The sequence below is a fragment of the Neolamprologus multifasciatus genome, chromosome 10 (genome assembly GCF_963576455.1).
Source record: "Neolamprologus multifasciatus chromosome 10, fNeoMul1.2, whole genome shotgun sequence".
NCBI classification, from domain to species: domain Eukaryota; kingdom Metazoa; phylum Chordata; class Actinopteri; order Cichliformes; family Cichlidae; genus Neolamprologus; species Neolamprologus multifasciatus.
In genome coordinates, this window is record NC_140448.1 from 29,893,847 (window position 1) to 29,908,751 (window position 14,905).

The window sequence follows — 14,905 nt, forward strand, 5'->3', positions numbered from 1 at the left end:
CAACAAGGGCGGAAGGTCTCTGTAAGGTCAGCATCAAACTGAGAGGAAAAAGCAGAGTCTCCTCACTTTATGCTCATGCAATAAATCAACCCATTAACTACTGACCATTAAAAGGCTGACTCTTGCTCTTTATGAACACTCACCCCGCTCAGAGTAACGTTTACATCATCCTTCCAATGACAGGAACCGAGGCAAAATTAATCAAAGAACACTCACCCCGTGTGTGAAGAGAGCTTGTATGGGGAGAGGTGAGGAAGACAGATCAGAGCATTTAATTATGATTGGTTAATTTTCCCTCAATAAATTGTGATACAGCTCGTACTGTTTACCATAACCAAGGAGGCAATTAATCACTCTAATGAGAGTGAGCTGATGTTGGCAAACACATTAGTCTTTATTAGAATGTGAAGCAGAGGAAACTGGAAGGCTGAGGCGTTGGGGCCATTTCAGCAGAGGCATGAATCACTCATCATACAGCAGGCTGGTGATAGGAGTCCAGCCTATTTATTTGGCACAGAGTGGTTTCCACCTGAACCCCCGTGATATTATCCATCCATTTTTGTTTGTTTACCTCCCTGGAGTCTGTCACTCACATTTTACATGAACAGTCCTGGAGTTTGCCCGCCATCTTTCATCATCTCACATAGGGCCAAACTCAAACATGAATATGTGCTTAGAAGTTGAAAGACATGACAGCAGCCCTCAGGCTTTTGTACGGTGGCCCTGAGAGGTCAAACACACTGCACCTTAAGAAAACACCATGACACAGAAAAATGCTGCAAAAGCACAAAAAAGGAGAATTTATTTCGGGAGACAATAACTGTGGAAGTGAGACCAGAGGGTTCATCTGTGAAAAGATACAGTTAATGTGTGTTTTATTTGCATGATTCATATAATATTGTAGAAGCATGCTTGCTAACAGCTTGTCACTTCTGCAGCTGCTCCCTCACATTATTTTCTCCCCCAAAAGACACCCCTTGTGTTTTGTGAGCTTTCTTCTTATTTTGTATTTATTTGATTTTGTTGTGAGCTTTAACAAAAAAAAAAAAAAATCAGTTGTGTGCTTTTGTAGACTCTATTAGCTGGTGTTTTTTCACGCTGCAGTGCATTTGACCTCTCAGAGCCACCGTACCTTTGTCTCAGTGATGACATGAGGTTAAAATCTCAAATGTGTCAGAATAAACTTGTGGATTATGTTTGTCTTACTTTGGTTCATGAACTTAAACTACACTGACCAAGTGGAGCCTCCTCATAGGACTAGTGAGTCACTGCATTATCCTTTGAATATATTAGCTGTACTGTTGTTATTATTAAAATGCCTTAACCCTTTAAGACCTACCATAGAACCAAGTCCGCCAGAGCTTATATTATATTTTTACATGCTGTGGAGCCATTTTTGGGAGCATTTCAAGTTGATATACATCAAAACAACTGTTATAACCCAAATTCTAATAATATTTATGCATTAAATCCATAGTAACCACATAAATTGCAAAAAAGTGCAATAAACTACAGAAAAATTGAAAATCGTTTTTGTTTTTTACATATATTTCTAATTAGAGAAATTTTAGGTTTATCCCTCAAAACTTTAAATACAAAAAAGTTGCAAAAAACAGTTTCCCACCACAGGAAATTTATTTTGAGTGTCTTCATAGTTTTATTTATGAAATACACCAATTTTTATATACTGCAGGAAAAACAAAAAACAATCCTATGATGCAAATTTGCAAAGAAAACAGCATGTGCATCAAAATAAACTATTTCCAGCAGTGCAATATGAGTCCTAAGCATCCCAGAAACTATTCAGAAAAGCATAAAGTCAAACATGACTTTTAAAAACACCAGTACAGGCTTTTAAGACCTACAAGTAAAAAACTAAATTTTCCGCGAAAATGACGTCACTTCCGGTTTCGGGCAGGTAATGGCAGACATGCGATCGTTCGCGCTGATGTCTATTTCAATGTAGGAAGTGTTACGAACAGCTGATCGGATCAGCAAAGTGTGTTTCTGGGATATTATGTTTTTGTTCCTGCAAGTGCTTTTTATGCAATTTTTGCAAAGTTATATGTGGAAGGAAACTGTGACCGAGGACAAGCTGATGGCATAAGATGTAAGTACAACTCCTCCGGTTTCATATGCAAAAAAATGATTGCGCCAGCTTACGCGGTTCCGGTTATACAGGGATTTAAAAATAGTTACGCAAAACAAAGCGTGCCCGCTCTGACCGGCTTTAAAGGGTTAATTAAATAAAATGATAGCCCACAAATCCATCACTTTGCTGAATTGTTTAATAACATCTGTAAATTCACTAACCTTTACTCAACTGAAATCCCAGAAATTACAATTACTAACGAGTGTCGTCTCATATATATGTGTTAGGTTGAATTCCAGAAAGGCTGCATTCATTGTTTTAAAGGATACTAACACTTAATGAAACGGAAGAATATCTGACTTTATGTAACCAAGATGTAACACACACACACACACACCCTCCCCGCCCCCCAAAACACAAACCTCTGAAAGCTAAAAATAACTACTATTAACTAAGGTTACTTTTTTACTGGATTTTTTTCATTTTTAGCACTCTAATATTGTAATGTTCTCATGAAATATATGCAAAGAAATATTAAAAAAAATATTTACACCAAAGAGAGATCAGTTTTAAGTCGTGGGGCCTATGAGCTCAAAGTCAAACACACCACACTGCAGTCCACACACGAGCAACATCCTTTCTAATGGATTAAAAAAAAAAAAAAATCAATTAATGCTGAAACACAGCAGGTCCAACATGGCACACTAAGCTGTTTTCAGGGTGGTGGATTAATCCCTAGAAGCGCTGGCACACCACCAAAGACTGGAGCCGCTTGTTTATTCCCCCAGCAAAATATTCCAGTGCCCTTGTGAACTCCATCACACTCTGTCAATTTTCTCTCCGCGATTTCTGGAATTTCTGCAGCTCTCATGAAATAAATTATTCTCAAGGGAGTGGCTGCGCATATTGTAGGTCAGTGTTTGCCACTCTGTTAGAGACAGGAAGCACGAGGAAGTGCACAGCAAACAAATGATGTCAAGTTTGCGACCAGTGTTTCGCTGATCTGCATGTAATTTCACATTCTGTTTTACTCCGAGGAAAGCCTGATGAATTTCCTTAAGTCATTTCTTGAGTCAGCATTGGCTGTGGCTGAAGTGAGGAAAGTAAGTCAGAAAAATGCACTGAATGAATAAAACAACACCTCTTGTTCTGCTGCAGCAAGTTTGAAAGACTTAAACTGTCTACTGGGATTTCAACCTTTGCTGCAATGCTAAATTGGTGGTGTATGCCTTTAAGAAATTCAAAGAAGCCTCTGTTACCAGTAACAACGAGCAAATAAATTCTCACTGTAAACCAGCTGTTGGCAGCAATCACTGCTTTCAAACAAAGTAGATCAAACAATGTAGACAGACTAACCGGAATACAATTATTAATTTATTTATTTTATATAGTAAGGAGCTTGGTCTGGCCTGATGACGTGAGATACATCCTGAACACAGTCTGCGCACAGACAGAAGAATGGCTGCCTTTATACTTCCATTTATCAAAGGCTGAGGGTGTGGTACACATCTGCACAAGCTGTCCTCTTTTCATTGGGGACCTGACACGCTGGCTGCAGAAAAAGCTAGCAGTCGATATTCAAATGGATGAGGACAGATGGATGGATGGATAGTCCTTACTAGATGGCAGAAGTTTGGTTGCAAGTCAAAGATTTCACAGGCAGGGGAGCACAGATTTCGTCTCATTTGCGAGCTTTGTGCTTTTGCACTTTGTTTTCAGTCACATTTTAGTTTCACATTTTGCTGCTTGGCACCAACAGCTTGCCAACATTACGTTTTTTCACATCGTAAACTTTGCACATTGAAAAGTATTTTCAGAGGTATTCAGTGTCTTTACACGTGATGCTAAAGGGCCCTGATCAAGAAACCACATGTTTTACGTCAGTGGCATAACCCTTTAACGAGTCAGCATAGGACAGTGCATCGGGAACAAGTTATAGATGCAAGTGTGGTTTTTTTAAAGTTCCTTCTTCTACCAAATACAATTTCAATCTTTAGTGATCTTAGAGCATAATCACACCAACACACTGTCACACTATCCTGATCACTATCACACTGCAATCAGGAAAGAAACCGATTAAATCAGCACAGAGTCAGGAAAGAATAAAATAACGTAATAGAGGTTCACACAGACAATAATCGGGTATCAAGCTTTTAAACGGCACCCGGGACTGTGAGATAATAACATTGTATTTTGAGAACATTGTTTGTTTCTTTAGGAATTCGTAGTTCAGATGCCACAGCGGCAAGAAATCACAAAGGAGCTCAGAACCAGCCTGTTTTCCATTGCACAACAATGCCCTTCAAGTCCTTACAAAAGCAGAGTTTACTCATGCCACAGGCATGCCATCGAAGTGCATGAACGGCGTTAAAGTACATTGACAAAACCGTAACTGTCAGAAATCAGTAAGAAAAAAGTATACAAATTACTCACTGTGATGTGTAGTTGTTGTTTTTTTTAAAAAAAAATTTTTTTATCTAAGATCAAAATTAAAACAGATAAACACAACAACTTGATTTTTTTCTTTTTTTTTCCCTTTTCAAAGCACAACCTAACTGAAATATTGAAAAGACAGAGATTTGTCAGTAAGAAAAAAAATGTTTTTATTATAGATGATAACGTACTGAAAAAAATAATGCAAAAGTAATAAAAGGGATCCTTGTGTAACTGAAAGTAAACACAATAGCATCGTACTAAAAGAAGGTTACATAATAATAATAATAATAATAATAATAATAATAATACTTTAAGACTGTATGTATTAAAGCCTGTTAGGCTTCTGTAGGTTTTCCACCTACACAGATCTTCTAGCATCTGCTGAAAAATTGTCAAACAACAATTTTGCGTAATTTACTGACCCTAGCAATCTCAGAATTGAGAGTTTGTTTTTACGACTCTTCAGAATTATCTTTAATCTGAACCTTTAATTGTGCAAGAGTTGGAAGTCTGCTGGTTTCATAAGCTCCATCTAAATGTGCTACTTTATTAAGTAGATGTGAAAAAAATCAGTGGGAATGACAAATGAAAATAAAACTTGTTTAGAATGAGTATCACTCATCTGGAGATTAACAAATATAACAAAAGAAATGTGGGTTTGTGCAAGGAATGTTTATATAAAAAAGAAATGATGCAAAATTTAAGGAAACCTTGTATCTTGCCACAGGACTCTTGTGTGCATTCATCATATCGTTTGTAAACTCACCATCAGCCTTTTTACTTCATTCATTTTTGATTGTGTCTTACTTAGATATAAGAAATACCCTTTAACATTTTTTATGTTCATATTATGACAGTACTACTTTGAAAAAGAGAGAACAAACAAAAAAAATGTATCATGATGGCAAATATTCCTCACCATTGCTTTGTAATGATGGAAATTGTGTTTCTGTACTTGAGTTTTTCAGTTTTTAGAAGAGCTCAATTTAGTTATAGGAAGAACATATCACTTACTGAATCAGCAGCAAAGAAAGGAAGGCACTAACGGTTGGCTTAAAAAGAAGTGAATATGGTATGCTGCTTTAAAAGGCGGGCCAAGACTACTTTTACAGGTTTATAACTTAACGCAGAGGCCAGTGTACAATAGCAGCGCTACAGTATAATTCGTTTAGTTTGTCTTCACACAGTAAGCATGACTTATCTGGTTGTTTCCTCTTCAGAAAAACGTTTGAATCGATCAGCTCCCAGTGATGGCTCCACATCTCTAAATGGCAACACTCAATTAGCTGCTTTTGTCCTCTGTCGTCTGTCTCCCTCTCAACCTCCCTCTTCATATCACTCTCTCCCGCGTATCTCCGTCACACTTCACTGAGCACCATTACCTCATTATCTCCCTTCACCCTCATTCACATTCACTCTCTCACACACACACACACACACAAACTTGAATGAATAAACATGGCAAAATTTGTTCTGTGTTTCTGCAATGCCTCCTCTTTAGTCAACTCCCCATCGCTGCCTGTCCCATAAATCATCTCCTATCTCCACATCACCATTGCTTCCTCTCCCCACTGCTCCATCACGATGGTTAGGCTGCTACTGTTGATAAGACTGGTAGCTTGACACTGCTGACAGTAGCTTTCTCAGGCAGCCAAAACAACAAATCTAACTAGACTGTTCCAAAATTTTAACTGATTGTGTATTCAGTAACTGAATACACAATCAGTAATGTTTATATAATATCCATAGCTAAATCTATATACTGTATCTGTCTCTCTTTATATAGCCAAAAAAAATGTCAGTGGGTCAGAAGGTGCATGAGTCAGCCTGTGTACCACCTCAAATGTCTTAAAAACTCCAGGACATATTGCTTTGGAATCTAGTGCAAATAATTAAGACCCAAGAAAATAATCGCAATTACAATTTTTGACCTTGAGAAAATAGAAAACGGCCCATGATCAAGCACGTAGAATGGCACAGGAAAAAAGGAAAGTTTAAAGCTTTTGATTGGGTGGACTTTTTACAGCCTACCTCTAAAGTCACTCACTCTTTCCTCTTAGCATATACTAGATCACCTGTAATCTAGGAGATCTAGATTACCTAGATTACCTAGACTACAGGTGATCTAGTACCTATTACCAAGTGAAAGTTAAATAGATAGATGGATAATAGATCCAAATAGATGGATTACCATTAAACTGACTGAGCTGAATGACCACTTTCAAACATTATATAATACAAGTAAGTGCTGATTTATCACGTAATCTAATCGGCATAGGATAACTTACTTTCTCTACACTTTCCTCCCCTCAGCCCTAACCAGTCATGGCAGATGGACGCCCCTCCCTGAGCCTGCTTCTGCCTCATGTTTCTTCCTGTTAAAAGGGAGCTTTTCCTTTCCACGTTCGCCAAAGCACTTGTACATAGGGGGCCATTTGCTTGTTGGGGTTTTCTCTGTATTACAGTAGGATTGTTACCTTACATTATGAAGCAACCTGTTGTTGCGATTTGGCGCAATATAAATAACTGACCTGAATTGAACTACAATTAGCAAAATGCTAATCTGGGCTATAAAAACCTTGAAGAGCAGCTACATGTTATTATTTTTCTGATTTTCAGTCGACTTGCTGAAAAGAAACAATGTTAGAAAATCTGTATGTTTTTGAAAATGGTCCAGTTCATTCTAGCCCGAGTTGGTTCTTGTTTGCTGTTCTGCGCCATGTTTAATAGCTTGCAATATTAGTAACCAACCATGTCAACAAAATATCCAAATACACACAAAATAACAACAAACACAAATACTGAGGGACCCATCCACCACCAGAGCGTTCTTATAAAGGAAGAAAAAATGACATAAACAAATCAAATCACAAGAAAACACATTTGAAAGGCTGTTGAATTTTATAATGAAAATAAATAAAGATGACATGGCGTAAATCTGACAGATTTCAGCACTCAGACTCTATTAGTGTCACATTTTTCTTTGGCTGGACTCACAGTATTAAAAAAAACCAACATGAAACAGCATCAGATCCTATCTTGTTGTCATCATTCCAGCCGGCAGAAAAATGGGCCTTCTTTTATTTACTGCTTTATCTTGACAACAAGAGCAACTGGGCAGGTGCAAAAATGTTTCTGGTTTCATTCAACAAGCAGCTGAGACTGGCAGGACTGTGAAACCACACTGGCACATTTGGGAATCATTTTCCATCGCAACACAATCAAAATCTGTCAGTGACATATTTCTGCAAAATTAGCAGCAGGCTTCTTGTGGTCAGCTCCACAGTTGCTGCAGGTTGGAGGCTGTGCTGTTGCCTGCTGTGGAAGCCCTGCTGTGTGACCCCCAGACTGCCTCAACATCTGACTGGAGATAGATCAAAAGTCGCTCTGCATAGTTACAGAGTACAGGCCACTCCTTATTTGAAATGAAGTATTGCAGTGATTTGCTCAATTGATCCCATCAGGGAGTAGAAAGTGGGGAAATAATTGGACGATCAATCTGCCAATGGCAGGTCTCCATCACAGCTGATGTGCAGTGAGATTGTGATACCACTGAATAGAACTCGGGGTTTGATTCTGGCTGTAATTCTGAGACACAAGTTCTTTTCATTCAGAATGAAAATCAATGTCACTGACAAAAGCAGCAGAGTATTAATAAGAGAGCTGAAGAAATTACAGAACAGACTCCTGATGACAACCAACAAGCATTTTCATCAGTTAAAATTTTCTACCTTTATTTTCACTGTCACTCAAAAAAAAACCTGCATGTGTTGAATCATCAGTGAAACCTGATAAAGCAGCAAAAAATTTTAAAAAGTGACTCTACACTGCACTGTTCTTCATTTTTATGCATATTCACCTCTTGCTTCATGTTCTCTTTTTTAAATCATGTGTCCTGTATTCCTCTGTTAATCTGCGGTCTTCTTGTGCATCTGTCACTTCTTGCATGGTCTTTGTCTTCTTGCCTTGTTAGTCCCCAAACTGTTCACCTGTGTCACATCAACAATCAGGCCTTTCTGTATATCTAGTCTCGTCTGCCGCGCTATATTTTGACACACACCTGACGTAAGGCTTAAAAACTTTTTTTTTTTGCCCACAAGTTTAGACTTTGAATATACATTAAGTCACATAACCTTAAAGTCAATGGGACCAACAGGATGGAAGGCATGACATGGGATATTTACTTTATTTCTGTGCTAAATCTATGTATTTTTATTGTGTTCAGGGGGAGAAGATAGCAGAAGGAAATTTAATATAAATATAATCCATTTAAACATCCATAAAACTATAATGATATTTGGCAATCAAATCAAAGGAGGATGAAGTCATTATGTCCATTGATGGAGAATTGATTGATAGAGTTACTGAATTTTGTTTTTTTGCGTGTAATAGTAGATGAAAACTTGATGTGGAAATCACATATTGAGTATATTAGAAAGAAGATGGTTAAAAACATTTATATTTTGGGAAATGTAAGAGATTTATTAGACTATAAAACAATGCGCATTTTATATTTTTCATTGTTTTTCTCATATTTTAGTTACTGTATTGAAGTCTGGGGGAATACATATGAGAATACTATAAAACCTCTAAACTTATTACAGAAGAAAGTGATACGAATGATTCATAATGTTAAATATAGAGAACATACAAATAAATTATTTATAAAATCGAAATTATTAAAATTAAGAGATTTAGTGAAATTACGGACACTATTAATTATGTTTAAGGCTAAAAATAATATTTTGCCCTTTAAGTTACAAAGAGTATTTTTATTGTGTTAAGATAGCAGAAGGAAATTTTATTTTAAGCATCAGTTAGCTAGGACTACACAAAGATTAATGAGTCCAACGGTTAGGGGTATACGACTGTGGAACTCACTTCATTATAATCTAAAGAATTATATAAATTTACATTGTTTTAAAAAGTGTTACAGGCTTAAAACGATAACTCAATATGAAGAATGTGAATGAAATTGGAGTTCATTGAAAAAGGATCCATTATAATTTTTTGTTTTACTTATTTTAATGTTATTTTTCTCCTTGTTACTATGTGGAGTGGTATATTCTGATTGTAAATTTGTATATTCTGATTGTAAATTTGTATATTCTGATTGTAAATTTGTATATTCTGATTGTAAATTTGTATATTCTGATTGTAAATTAGTTGTTTGGTTTGGGTTAGGACCGGAGATAAATGTTAATGTTAGTTTGTTCCCTGATTTTTGGTGCCCACTTGTAATATAAATTGGATTGTAGATAGGGGGCAGGGTTTAATAAGAATATTTTCTTCTTCCTGCTCCTTTTCACACATGGTTGTAGTGCTTTTTGATAGAAAGTGTGGTTGGTTTGTTTGAATTGTTGTACCAAGTGTGAAATAAATAAATTAAATGAAATGAAATAGGTACATGTTAGTGTATGCCACTCTTTTTCAGGTTTCCTGTTTTCCTCTAATGACAAACGTCTCTGAAACCCTATGATGCAATCTACACCACAAACTAATGTGTGCCAAAGAAATGTAATTACATGTGTCGAGATGTCAGCACAGCCCACAATGACCTGTTCTATTGCGTACTGTGTACTCCTATGTATTTCCAGCAGCTTCTCCACAGGGGGATCAGTAAGAGAGTAGTAATCACTGCCTCAAAGTAAGGACTCACAGGTGTCAGCAAATTCCTGGAGGGAGACTGAAAAGTATTGGAATGGGCATGAGGGAATGTGTAAAGAAAAGGAAAAGCTTGAGGGTCAAATATGTTAGCTGCTAAGAGGAAATAAAAAATGATCACAACAAAAACAGAGATCTATGTCCCAGCACTGTATCTCTTTCTTTCATGGCTGACACCATATATTTAATACCGTGAACATAACCACAAGGTCATTAACACATGTTTCATACACAAGCATAAATGCTGGCAACGACATTTTCACTTTAGTTAGATTAAAAAGATTTTTATAAAGTTTCACTGCAGAAGTCTAAATCAGTCCTGAAGCAGCAGGGAGCTTGGATGAGATGGACGAACGCAATCGAATGTGAAAAGATATCTGGTGAGCAAAGTCCCAGTGCATTAAATTTTTAATCCAAGCTGCAGATGACATCTTACCTCCCCTACAAACCTTGACTGAAACACTTTCCTGTCCACTCAAACACATCCTGTCCAGCTGCCAAGAAGCCCTAGGGGAGGGTCACTACCGGTTGGACCATCACCAGATGCTAATGGCAATTGCTGGGACTCTTCTCAGCCATAATAATAATCAGGCCCCACTGTCTCCCCATAAAGTAGCTAATATTAGTCAAGGCAGGAGAAACTGAAACTCCAATCTTAAGCTGCCACTGGTTTTCTTTCCACTACAAAAGAATTGCAGAAAGTGACAGAGACCAAACAACGTATGCTTCTCCCACATATCACATCAACATCCCTGCAACCAGACATTGTAACTTTGTTAGTGGCTTCAAACAGCATGCCCTGATAAAATTAACTATGTGCAAGGAAGATTGTATAGCTGAGGTTTTTGAGAGGAAGCTGGACACGTACCAGAGGCTTTTTGCCAAGTCAATGTTGGCAAGGATATTGCCATCCAGTGGAAGTAGACTGGAGAGGCTTTGCAGGTCGCTTTCTCTACAGTTTAAAGCTTGCAGAACATGAGTGGAACGCACAGAAGGTCAGTTATTAGGATTTCAACAGAGCATCAGAAAGAGCTTCCAGGTAGCCATGGATCAAGAGGGTAGAGCAATGACGCAGTTTTGCTGTAAGGCAATTCAAGGTTTTATCTTCTGTATTTTTCACTCATAATCATGCTTAGAGAGCTTTCAGATAGTTTTTTTATTCAGGTTTCTTTGACAGCCATTACTCTTTCTTATAATAATTTCACTTAATAATTTGAAGCTGCTTTTTCTCACAATAATACACACACAATAATAACATGGACTGAACCACCACTCACAACCACTAGCACTTTATACAGCCTGTGTAGAAATTATCCACATATCTCACTTATCTTAACTGCACTACTGTATAGTTCTGTGTAAATAATCATTCTGTACATGCGATAATTTTTAATCCTACAACTGTTTATAACTTGCATAGTTCACATTTCTGTATAACTGTATATCTCAGATTTCTGTATAGTTTTTCATATTTATATCCTGTTCATAGCCTGTACTCACTACAGCCTGTACATACTTATAGTTATAGAATATTCATAACATACTTCATACCGTGTACATTATAACATACCATAATAGACCCATTTCTGTAATATACTTACATATCTATATTATTGCTAATATATATTTGTCATATATCTATATCACGGCTAAAGCACTTCTGGATGGATGCAAACTGCATTTCGTTGCCCTGTACCTGTGCATGTGCAATGACAATAAAGTTGAATTCTATTCTATTCTATTCTATTTCTCTTTGACCAAAGAGATTATTTTTGGACCAACAGTGGGAGACATATCAAAACATGCCAAGATTCCCTTGAAGTAGTTTACCCAAGGTAGTTGCTAGAATGACATGAAAAGTTTTCTACTACATCTGTTTTTTTTCACTCAGTAGTCATTGAAAAATAGGAGAACAAGTGGATGACTAAACTCTAAAAGCAATTCTTTCAAGGTTGTAACAGTTGTTGCTTTAAAAAAAAATTTCTTTTAAAAGGTTGTACATTAGGGATTTTTATTGTGACAGTTCTTTTATCATATTATTGGAGGCAGTGTTAGCTAAAGGAAAACAACATTAAATACTGAGACTTCTCATAATGTTTTTTTCCCCATCATGAATATTCTACAATATGGTATTCAGAGAAAAGTTGCAACCATATTCAACACAATAGCAAAACAACTCCTGGAAACTTAGCTCCTTTGAAACTGCACTGTGACGTGACCAAAGGAGATGAATGCATAAAACTTTACAATGCGCCACTTCAACTTTGTCTACGTAGGTGGAGTTGGGTTGAGGTTTTAGTACAAGGACACACTCCTCTGCTACAAATGAACATTCAAAGTTTATTAACCCATTATAACCGATTGGTTGTTTGGTTTTAGGTCAAAATAGCGTAAGTCATGAACCAGTGGCGCAACTGAAAATTACCAAAAGTTCCTGAAAGCATCAACTCTGTTTTTTCAATGATATTATGGACATTACGGTACTCTGTAACTAAAAACTGAAAAGCTATAAGCTGAAACTAGAACCACTGACAAACAGTGGGATGTGAGATCAGTTTCTTAAACATTAATATGTAAATTGTCATGACCATTGATGGGGAAACTCAGTTACACTCAATGTAATTCAGGCAGTTTTTTTTTTACACAAATGCAAGCAGGAAGAGTTGTTTTCTCATATCCCATCTTCATTCCTCTTGGAGATATGAGTTTATTATTATTCCCAATTTCCATGCTATCAAGTAAAGTCATTCAACACTGTATGTCACCTCTCCTTGTGAGCCAATTAGCCCTTTCCTTACAGGTTGTCTGTCATACAACCCTCCTCATCTCCATCTAAAAATCACACAGGCTATCAGGGCCGTCCCATCCAAATTTCCCTTTGGTCACTACCTCCTGCCTTCAAATGGGATTCTGTTCTAAAATGTTACATCACATCAGATTCCAGTTATCTACTGAAATGATATATTGGCGGATATTTTTACTTTAAAATAGTCTCTCCTATTGAAATGCTGCCAGATAATAACTTGCATTGATGCACATCCACTTAATCAGAACAGTGCGGCATGTGTAAAGATGCTTGATATAGTCTGCATTTATATTCATCAAAAATCGATGTGTATCTGGAGATGGATGTCTCCTGTATATCTGATGAACTCTCCACGAAAGTTTCATTTCACCTCTCTAACGATTTGAAACATCTCGGGCCTGTTATTTCTGACTGAAGTAATTATGCTCTCAAAAATGACTATGCAAATTATAAAGAGATATCATTTTTGCTTCACTTACAAAAACAAACATAAAAATAGAACCTAGCCCTAACAAATGCAATCGGTCTTTTTAGAAAGCTTTAGAAAGCCAAATGATGAGTCCAAGAATGAAAAGCAGAGGTGGGGTTTGCCCCTTAGGCTGTAATGGTGACTACAGTTGGATATAAAGACAGATTTAGGAGCTTTGTTGATTTGATCTAACAGCTCTACATTGGAATGCTTACATATAGCAGACATACTTGTACATGCATTTCCTCTCTTTGTCTTCCATAGATTCTCTTCCTTGATCTGAGGAGAACGGAGGCAGTTCTTTGTTCTTCTCTGCATGTGTGTGTGTGAGAGAGAAAGAGGGAGAGAGAGACAAGTTACAGCTACTTTCCCTGCCATGTCTGGCCATAAATCCGTGAAATGACTTGGGCTCCACCAGCGGCATTCATCGCTCATGCTCAACCGCAAATGCTAAGCTGCAAGCGACATAATTCAACCTTTTACTGAGTGAAACCATCTTTACACAGAAGAGGTGAAACTGTTGAACTTTGTTACAGTTGGAGAATTGAATCGATTTCCAATGTTGAAATAATCGTGTCAGAATCCATCTGACGCAGTACTTCTAATGATAATGTAACTATATGGACTTCTTATGTTGATTAGCTTTTAGCCTTAGCCACCACCCTTTGGTTACTTAGGTGTGGTTACTTAATCCCAGACATGAGCCACGTGTGGACCTATTCTAGGTGAGTTTTTGTGCTCTGCTGTAGTCTAGTATTTGTTGTGGATTAGCATTGTCCTGATGAAATAAGCAAAGTTTATACTAAAGCAAAACAAAAATACCCCCAAAAAAATCAGTGCCGACTGAGGGCCTGACGATCCCGGGCATCCGATTTTGATTTCTGGCCTTGACCCTTGTGTGCAGACATTTCTCCAGATTCTAAGACTCTTTTGTCTTCACAATTTTACACTGAAGGACATTATTCAGATATCCTTTAACATTGTTTGCGTGCGCATGCAGATTGGTGAACTTCTGCACATCTTTTCTTCAGAGAAAATCTGCCTGTCAAAGATGATCTTTTAGATGAATATTTATATGCTCTGCAAATTACTGCATTTTTTAAAAATTTTAGTCACATTTTATACAATTACAACTATAAATTGGGATTTAACTTCCCACCAGAATAATCCACAGTAAAATCATATCAGTAAACTTTCATATTTCTTTAAATCTTCATACTGTACAACGTAGAAAGACGAAGAAATAAGGTGAAGGCAAGAGTGAAAATAAGGAGATAAAAAAGTGATCTTGTCAGCTCTGATCACAAAACACATTCACCGGCAGTAGGTTGAGCTGTTGTCTATAAATCTGACTGCTGGACTTATACTGGACTGGTAACACTGCGAGGTTGAGAGAGGCAGAGGCTGATTTGCGGGGGGGGTGGGGGGGGGGGGTCAT

The 14,905-nt window shown here is 37.2% G+C and overlaps 1 protein-coding gene across 3 annotated transcripts in view; it reads right to left on the reverse strand.

Moving 5' to 3' along the window:
* LOC146510471 (polypeptide N-acetylgalactosaminyltransferase 10-like) overlaps positions 1 to 14,905 on the reverse strand; it is a 344,244-nt gene that overhangs the window by 281,543 nt on the left and 47,796 nt on the right. The window lies entirely within an intron of this gene.